Raw genomic sequence first — 9,717 nt, forward strand, 5'->3', positions numbered from 1 at the left:
GATGGGGGTGGGGGTTCAAAATGTGGACAATTGGAAATAAAATATAATGATTTTTTTTTCTAGCAACTTTTTGAAGCTCCATGTAAATATTGCTCTCTAAATTTAGGCTACTGAAAAATTCAACTGAGTCTAATACCTAAGGTTCAACTTTTAACTAATTTAACTCAGCGTCTACGCCCAGACTTGAACCTATGTTGGAGCCTACTGGAACTCCCCACTTTCTGTAGTAGCTGCTTCTACATCTTCCCTCTCCCCCCTGGATATGAATGAAAGTGGACTCTCATACAGATAGACACATGGAAAAGGTCTTCTTAAACTGGATAATTTTAATCTCTGCAGGCAGGCCAGATGGTCTCCTTTCTTCTGAAATACTCCTGAGAGTTTTCCTAAAATTCTGTTTCAGAGGAACGTGGGGGTAAGGGTGCTTGAAAATCACTAGCTCTCCCTGCCCACACCCCAGTCACTGTTTTCTGCTTGAGGCTGACTCACTGGTGGAGGAAGCGCATCATTAGGTGGGCAGTGGAGTGACTAGGGTTGGAGTCACCTAATGGAAGCTCATGGAGTCACTACTACCTCACTGACCATGAACCTCTTCCTGGTTCAGAGCATCCATTGTTTACTATCAATTTCAGTCATTATAAGTATCCTTAATGTAGTATTTCATAGATTATATTAACAAAATTGCTTGGTAAAATCTGACTCCTTTAAATTACAGCCTTATTGGTTACAAAATTGGTAACTGGGCCAAAGTCCTTTCTGCATTTTATCCTTTAACTCCTAATTTATTCTCAAAAATTTATTGATATAGGTTCACAAATACTAATTACCACAGATGATAGAAAAAAACAGGAGGATAAGGGGCAGGTGGGGGGAGAGAGGCGGAATTGATCACAAAGATCAACATATAACCAACCCTCTCCCAGGGGGATGAACAACAGAAAAGTGGGTGAAGGGTGACAGGGGATGATGTAAGATATGCAAATAACAATCTGTAACTTATCAAGGGTTCATGAGTGAGGGTGGGTGGGGGAAATGAGGAGCTGACATCAAGGGCTCAAGTAGAAAGAAAATGCTTTGAAAATGATGATGGCAGCCTATGTACAAATGTGCTTGACACTATGGATGAATGTATTGATTGTTATAAGAGATGTAAGAGCCCCCAATAAAAGTATTTAATAAAAACATTGGCCAAACCAACTACAAAAACACTGACAGCAATGAAAATAACGTGCTTGTAGCACTTGTAGAAGAAACCACATGATTTGAACCATCTTTGTAATTAGATATGGAAATTCAACAACTTAATTAGCATAGAATTTTAATCTTGTAGCTATTATTGCATGTAACTGGGACGTCCTCCTCCTTTTTTTTAGTGGTTGTAGCTAATGGCAAGTATATTTTTCTTAAAATAACAAATTGCTGCCAAACCACTACACAAACATTTTAGACAATCATTTTGATATTACCTTACTTAACAGTAAGTTTTCAAAAGCTGCCCTCCTGTAATGATACAACTGGAGGTTGATTTCTTTAATACATGATGCCTGGCTGATTCCTTTTCATGGAATCAACATCTGGCCAATGGAAGCATTCCCTTAGGCTTTCTCAATGATGGAGGTGAGACCTACTTCCATCACTTCCACTTTTACCCTTTGATTACAAGTGCTTCTAACCACAGCTTTTCATCTTCAAACTATCAATCCCTACACACGTCAAACCCTGGAGGACACAGAGCATCTCAGGTGCTAATGTGACTGAAGGCAAAGCAGGCGTTCTCCTACTTTTTACCACATTCAGATGTACAGTGGTGACTTTCAAGCTAAGTCTCATGCCCAGTTTCCAGACACAAAACTTTGAGTGTGATCTAGAAGAAAATGGTAGGTTAGCGCATCAGTTTTGTGAACTGTTCACACAACCCATTCAGAGCAGGTTCTCTAGTACCTATGGAATTATAGTTTCACATAAAATTGAACAGTATCAATGGTCACATTTTAACGTACTATTAGTGTTTCAATGTTTACCTAATATTATTTTGCTCCAGGTATTATTCTGAACTTTTTATTCAGGAAAATTTTACAAAGGCAAGCATTTCATTTTAAATGTGGGTGGGAGCATGTTGGTATAATCATGAAGTTTGTTAATCAGAATCATTGTTACAGAGACTTTAATCTGTTTAAATTAGTTTAACAGCATTATATGGCATTAAGGAGAAGCCATAGAGACATCCTTCGTGTTTGTCAGTACAGCTTTCTGAGATTTCTGAGAACTTAACCTTTATTCAGGCTCATGATCCTAGAATTAGTTAATATACTTGGCCAAGGCTCCTGGCCTGGTAAGACTGAAGTGACATGACAATTATATACATGTTTGAGTGTACTATAATTGAATCATATTGTATAACTCCAACACCAATGAAGATCAAAGAGATCCATGACATCTCTCCAGATTCCTTTACAAGCACAATTGTACATAGAAAGGAAAAAACAATCCAAAAAAGTCCTCATGTTTGTAGAAATCCTATCCTGTCATTTACTCATTTGGATGGTGTCATTCCCAACTCTAGATTCAATGTTGAAGTTTAGGAATGAGTAGCCTGCCCCAAGATATGGTCTGGGAAAACTATAGACTTAAATGAATAAATCCTATTTGACTTACTCATGAGGTAATTTTACCTGATTCTTATATCAAGTATAGCTATAAATGGATATTCACAATACCGTCTTACAATAAATAGAACTGTTCAAGAGATGTTAGGCTTATGGTTAAGGTAATACATTTTAAACGTGGAATTTAAATTTAGATAATTCTAATTAAATCAAAAGTCCAAGCAACCACAAATGATTCTTTCAAGTAACAATAAAAGGCCATTTGAGAATATTACTCAGACACTTACCAACAGTCAAAAAGACAATCAAATGATTACCAAATATATGGAAAAATGCTCAATAACATTAGTTATCTGAGATATGAAAATCAAAACCATAATGTGATACCATTTCGCCTTCATTGGCATATCTTCAAAACATCATCTGATACTGAATGCCTAATGCATGTAAGCAGAACAGTGTCAGAGACTGTGTCAGAAGATTGGAGGAAAGATGCTTGCTTTGAACAAGTTGTTGGTCTTGCAAAATTCTATCATGCAATCTTCAACACCAAGTTGTTTCTATCCCCAAACCATGTTTGTCAAGTACTTTTCTTTCCTCTTTGTTTCCAACCTTGGGCATTCCCATTGCCAATTATTATCAATGCTTCTTGGTTGCATGTTTGATCAGTTTCTGACTAAAGTCAACGGTAGAATTCTTCAGTTTCTTCATCGCTAGCATTTATGGTTGGTGCATAGATTTGAATAATAGTTTATCGATCAGGTTTCTTTGAAGACAGAACATTCTACTACAGACTGCATCGTATTTCAAAATCGACCTGGAATGTCCCTTTGGACTGTGAATTCCATGCCATTCCTCTGGACTGTGTCATTCCCAGCAGAGTAAATCATCTGATTCAAAATGGCCATCATGCGTCCATTTCAGCTTACTAAAGCCCAGGATATAGATCTTTATGTATTCCATTTCATTTGTTATGACCTCCAATTTCCCGAGATTCATACTTTCCCCCACTTCACATTCGGATGATTAGTATATGTTAGCAGCTTTCTCTTCTCATTTTGAGGTGTGCCCCATCAGCAATTGAAGGCCCTGAAGGCTTCACTCGCACAGGATTTACTCCATTCCTGTCCCCATGGGCAACTCTACTTCCCTTTCCTTCAACAACACAAAACGTACACATGGACTTCTCCAGGTAGAATTCAGAGAAATGAAATGGACTACATCCGTGGGAAGAGGAACTGGGGAAGCTCCATATCCATAGCTAAAGCCAGACAATGGGGCTGATATCAGAACACACCCTTAATTGCTGATGTGTAACCGTAAAGTTTCTGGAGTGTGTACTACCTTGGTTCTTGGCTTTGCATGATAAAAGAATTTCAAATTGTTTTGTAATCCGAGTGGGTTTTTATGAAGTATTGGACAAGTTTCAGGTTTTAGAGTCTCAAAGGGTACCCGCTATCCCTGGGAAGCATGCCAAGCCTCATGGAAGCCACGCTGCAGTTCACAACTCAAGATGGCCCAGAGAGTCTGTGGCACAAGCAGGGACAAGAGACAAAAGGGATAAGAGAGAGAGAGAGAGAGAGAGAGAGAGAGAGAGAGGCTGTGGGTCCCGGCAGGTCTGGATCAGGCTCTGAGGAGTCTCACCCAGGCTGCTGCACACATGCTCCTCCACCCTCCGACCTGCCCTTGTCCAGGAGCAGGATAGAAGAGAGTAAGAGGAGTCCCATAGAATGCTTCCGTCCTTTATTCTAATGCACCCCCTGACTGGGGGAAGGCATGGTTGAAGGTATTGGTTAATCCCATTGGCTGGGTTAAGCCCAACTGGGTGAAGTCATGAGCTCTGGGCTAGTTTCGACCGCCCAGGTGTACCTCCCACCTGGCTTGGGGCTTGAATAGGAGTTTGGGATCTTCATAGGTATCTGGTTGCCTGATTTCCTTCCAATCTCCTCTAGGAGGCCTATGAAGTCATGGGAGGGACAACCTCCTTGACCCTGAATCTAGCTATCTAGTATAACTTCAGGTTGAAGTTGAAGAAAATTAAACTAAGTCTATGAGAGCCAAAATAACTCCTTGAGTCTATCGTCTGGAACATCTCAAAAACAGATTTGACATATTGGACACGAATGACAAACAACCCGACGAGCTATGGGAGCACATTAAGAACATCACTCATTAAAGTAAAAGGTCATTATAAAGATAAGAAAAAAGGAAGAGATCAAAGTGGATGGCAGAAGAGACTGAAATTTAAATCATAAGGCAAATGACGACGTCAAAGAGCTGAACATAAAATGTCAAAGGGCAGCTCAGAGACAAAGTGAAATATAATGAAACGTGCAAATCCTAGAGTTAGAGACCCGAAAGGGAGAGCACACTCAGCATATGTTAAACTGAAAGAACTCAAGAAAAAATTCAAATGTAGAGTTGAAATATTGAAAGATCCCAAGGACAAAATATTGAAGGATGCAAGAAGCATCAAAAGAAAGTGGAAAGAAAACAGTCACATTCCACCATTTCAGGAGGTAACATATGAGCAAGAATCAACAGTGCTGAAGGAAGAAGTTCAAAGTTCATTGAAAGCATTAGCTTAAAACAAAGCTCCAGGAATTGATAGCAATTGAAATGTTTTAACAAGCTCATGAGACATTGGAAGCATTGACTCATCTATGCCTGGAAACAAGAAAGCTACTTGGCCAACTGACTGGAAGAGATCCAGATTTGTGCCCATTAGGAAGAAAGGTGACCCAACAGAATGCTCAAGTTTAGGACAGTATCATTACTACCACGTGCCAGTAAAATTGTGCTGATGGTCATGCAACAACGGTTTCAGCAGTCCGTTGACAGGGCGCTGCCAGAGGCTCAGGCCGGATTCAGAAGCGACACAAGGGCTATCATTGCTAGTGTTAAGATGGATCTTGGCTGAAAGCAGAGACTAAACGAAGGTGTTTACTTGTGTTATATTGAAAATGCAAGGAATTATGACGTGTAAATCATAACAAACTGTGGATCATCACGTCCAAAACATTTTTCTTTTTACTTGAGCCCTTGGTATCACCTCCTCTTTTTTTCCCCTCCCTCCCCTGCCCTCCCACACTCGTGAACCCTAGATAACTTATAAAATTATTTTTATTTTCATATTTTACCACATACGTTGTGTCCCTTCATGCACATTTCTGTTTGTCATCCCCCTAGGACGCAGTGTGTGTGTGCATGTGTGTTGTACATTGATATTTTCAATCGGTTCCCCTTTTCTCCCCCTTTTCTCCACAACTTCCCCCTACCCTCATGGTATCACTACTCTCATTATTGGTCCTGACGGGGTTATCTGTCTTGGATTCTGTTTGTCAGGAGCTATTATCTGCACCAGTGTACATGTTCTGGTCTAGACAGATTTGTAAGATGGAACAGGGATCATGATAGTGGGGAGGAGGAAGTATTAAAGAACTAGAGGAATGTTGTGTGTTTTTGTCAGTGCTATATTGCACCCTGGCTGACTCATCCCTTCCTTGAGACCTTTCTGTGAGGGAACGTCCAATTATCTACAGATGGGCTTTAGGTCTTCATTCTGAGTCCCCCATTCTCATTCAAATGCCTGTTTGTTTTGAGTCTTCATAGACCTGATACCTGATCTTGGACACCTCGTGATCACGTGGGTTGGTTATGTTTCATCCATGTGGGCTTTATTGCTTCCCTTCTAGATGGTTGTTTATTTAACTTCAAGCCTTTAAGATCCCAGATGCTATATATTGTAATATCCAGACACCATCTGCTTTCTTCACCCCATCAGCTTATACACCCATTTTGTCTTCAGCGATTGTGTGGGAAAGGTGAGCATCAAGAAATGCCAGGTTATTAGAATAAAGTGTTCTTATGTTTAGGGAGGACTTGAACAGAGGCCCATCCATTGTCCATCTGCTACCTTAATACTTAACCTATACATATATGTACATAGACTTATATCCCTATTTTATATATTAATATATTTACATATGTACATGTCTATGCTTATACCTCTATAAATGTCTGTTGCCTCTTAGTTCTGTCCTCTATTTCTTTTTTACTTTCCTCCTGTCCCACTGTCATGTTCACCTTCATTCGGCTCTCTGTACTTCCTCTCAGCTATATTGCACTTGATTGAACCAGACATTCTATGCCCTCTTCACCATCAAGTTTAGATCTCTTGTTGTTACATTATATAGAATAATTCTGATAATAATTGACGAATGAAGCACATGGTTTCCAATTCTCATGGATTCCAATCTTTCTGAAACTATTGAAGACTGGATGAATCCCTGAAACGATTGCTCTGAGATAATCAAGTTTTAAAGCAAAAATATTCCCAAAGGTCATTTTAAAATCAAACAACAGTTGAAGTTTAATTAGTAAAGAATATCTGCCTTGAACATTGTGCTCTTTTAAGATAAATAGGGATCAAAGCAACAATAACATAAAAGGAAACTTAAGGGACAGTGAGTTTACATTGATGGCAGAAGAGTAACTCAGAATCTGAGAATTGCATGAAGAATGCAAACCACATCAGTGAATTGTGTGTGTTGAAAATGTTGAATTGATGTGTGTTTTGCTGTGCATATTCTCACACAACAATAACAAATTAATTTAAATTTTTCTAAAGATTCCTTGCGGGGCATATAGATAGAGCTTTTCAATTATCTTAGTACGCCCACTAACCAGATGCTTTAAATTTAGCTAAATTCTCTGTAATAGAGTTATAACCAATTTTTGAAAAGCCCAACAATGAGAAAATCACCAGAAGACATACTTCTTTACACTGTGTGTCTTGAATCTGCCCTCCAGGGCCTGTCATAAAGGACTGTCATTTTAACAGGATTGCTTTTTAAGCCGTTGAAAATAGCAAGCATGTTCCCAGGGGTCTCCTTCCTTAGCCCGGCTTTTCCTTTGAGTTATTTGCAGTAAGATTCAGATTACTCTTTGTGCCCTATGTAAACCCATTAAGAGACCATTTAGAGATCTTAGCTAGGTGCAGAGAACAAAGAGGAAGTGATGTTGGTTAGAAACTACAAAAAAACAAATCATTTCTTGAAAATGGGGCAAGCAACAGAGTGAAGTGAAACTATAACTACCCACTGTACTTCATGATTTTTTTTTGCTTTACTTTTTTTTTAATTTTTTTAAAATCTATTTATTTATTTATTTATTTATTTTACATTTTATTAGGGGCTCATACAACTCTTATCACAATCCATACATATACATATACATACATCAATTGTATAAAGCACATCCGTACATTCTTTGCCCTAATCATTTTCTCTCTTTCTTTTTTTTTAAATCTTTTTATTGGGGCTCATAAGGCTCTTATCACAATCTGTGCATACATCAAATGAGCAAAGCACCCTTACACATTCGTTGCACTCATCACTCTCATAATTCACCTTCCACTTGGGTTCCTGGAATCAGCTCGGTTTCCCTTTTTTTCCCCCCATCCCCCTCCCTCCCCAATCCCACCCCTGGTCCCTTGATAGTTTATAAATAATTATTATATCTTATCTTACACTCCCCGGCGTCTCCCCTCACCCGCCTCCCCCTTGACAATCTCCCAGAGAGGAGGTTACACATAGATCTCCGAGATTGGTTCTCCCTTTCTACATGCCCTTCCCTCCTGGTGTCGCCTCTCCCACCGCTAGTGTTGAAGGGTTCGTCTGTCCTAGATTCCCTGTGCCTTCAGATCCCCACTGCACCGCTGTACATCCTCTGGTACAATCAGGTTCGCAAGGCAAGGTAGGATTGGGGTCATGATGATTGGGAGGGGAGGAAGCATTCAGGAACTAGAGGAAGGTTTTCAGTTTCATTGTTGTTACCCTGAACCCTGTGTGGCCCATCTCCTCCTCGCTACCCCTCTGGAAGGGGTGTTCAGCTCTCTACAGGTGGGCATTGGGTCCCCATCATCCACTCCCCCTCTTTCACGGTGATGTGATTCTCACCACCACCCCACCTTTGATGTTGGAGACCTGGTCTCCTCTGTCCTTCATGGTCACCTATGTTGGTGTGCTGCTTCCGTGTGGGCTCGGTTGCTTCTGGGCTAGATGGCTGCTTGTTTGCTTTCAAGCCTTTAAGTCCCCAGACGCTATATCTCTCAGTAGCCGGGCACCATCCGCCTTCTTCACCACACTTGCTTATGCACACTTTCGTCTTCAGCCATTATGTGAGGAAGGTGATCACACAATGATTGTTTTTGTTCCTTTGTATCTGCTACATGGTCCATTCAACACCTTGTGTTCGCTTAGGCCGTGTGCTTCTTCTCTGTGGGCTTTGTTGCTTCTGAGCTAGATGGCCGCTTATTTGCCTTCAAGCCTTTAAGACCCCAGACGCTATATCTTTTTTTGATAGCCGGGCACCATCAGCTTTCTTCACCACATTTGCTTACACACACGGCTGTCTTCAGTGATCAGGTCGGGAAGATGGGTATCCTGCAATGTCTGCTTAGCAGGGCGAGGTGCTATTGTATTGGGGGATTATGCAAAGTCATATCCATTTGTATGCACATATTACTATGTCAGCAGGTCCACCTAGACAAGATAGGCTGGACAAATAATGAGAGAAGAAAACAACAGGACCAACGGTCCTGGAGGGACATGAGAGCGTGGGAGGTAGGGGAAGGGAGGAGGTGTCGCCCAACACAGAAACAAGGGAATAGCGAATGGTTCTAAACCAGAGGAGGGAGGGGAGGGGAGGACTGGAAGGGAGTGACCAAGAGCAAGGTAACTGAGAGGAACTACTGAATCCAGAATGAAGGCCAAACATGGTAATGGGTCAGGAGGAAAGCGAAAGGAAATAGAGGAAAGGAGTAGGAGGCAAAGTGCATACAGAGAAGCCTAAATACAGACATGTACATATGTAAATATATTTATGTTTATGGGGGCAATAGATTTATATGCATATATTTATAGGTTCAGTAGTAGGGTAGCAGATGGACATTGGGCCTCCTCATGCATAATCCTCCAGTACTTCATGATTTCATAATTTCAACGCCATCTCATTTTGAACTTGTAGCCACTGAACTTCCCCTAGTACTTTTGTGTGTGTGAGTTCTCTGGTAGCTCCATAAATCAAGCTAGTGCCTCCTACCTGTTGT

This window comes from Tenrec ecaudatus, chromosome 6, assembly GCF_050624435.1.
Source record: "Tenrec ecaudatus isolate mTenEca1 chromosome 6, mTenEca1.hap1, whole genome shotgun sequence".
Classification (NCBI taxonomy): Eukaryota; Metazoa; Chordata; class Mammalia; order Afrosoricida; family Tenrecidae; genus Tenrec; species Tenrec ecaudatus.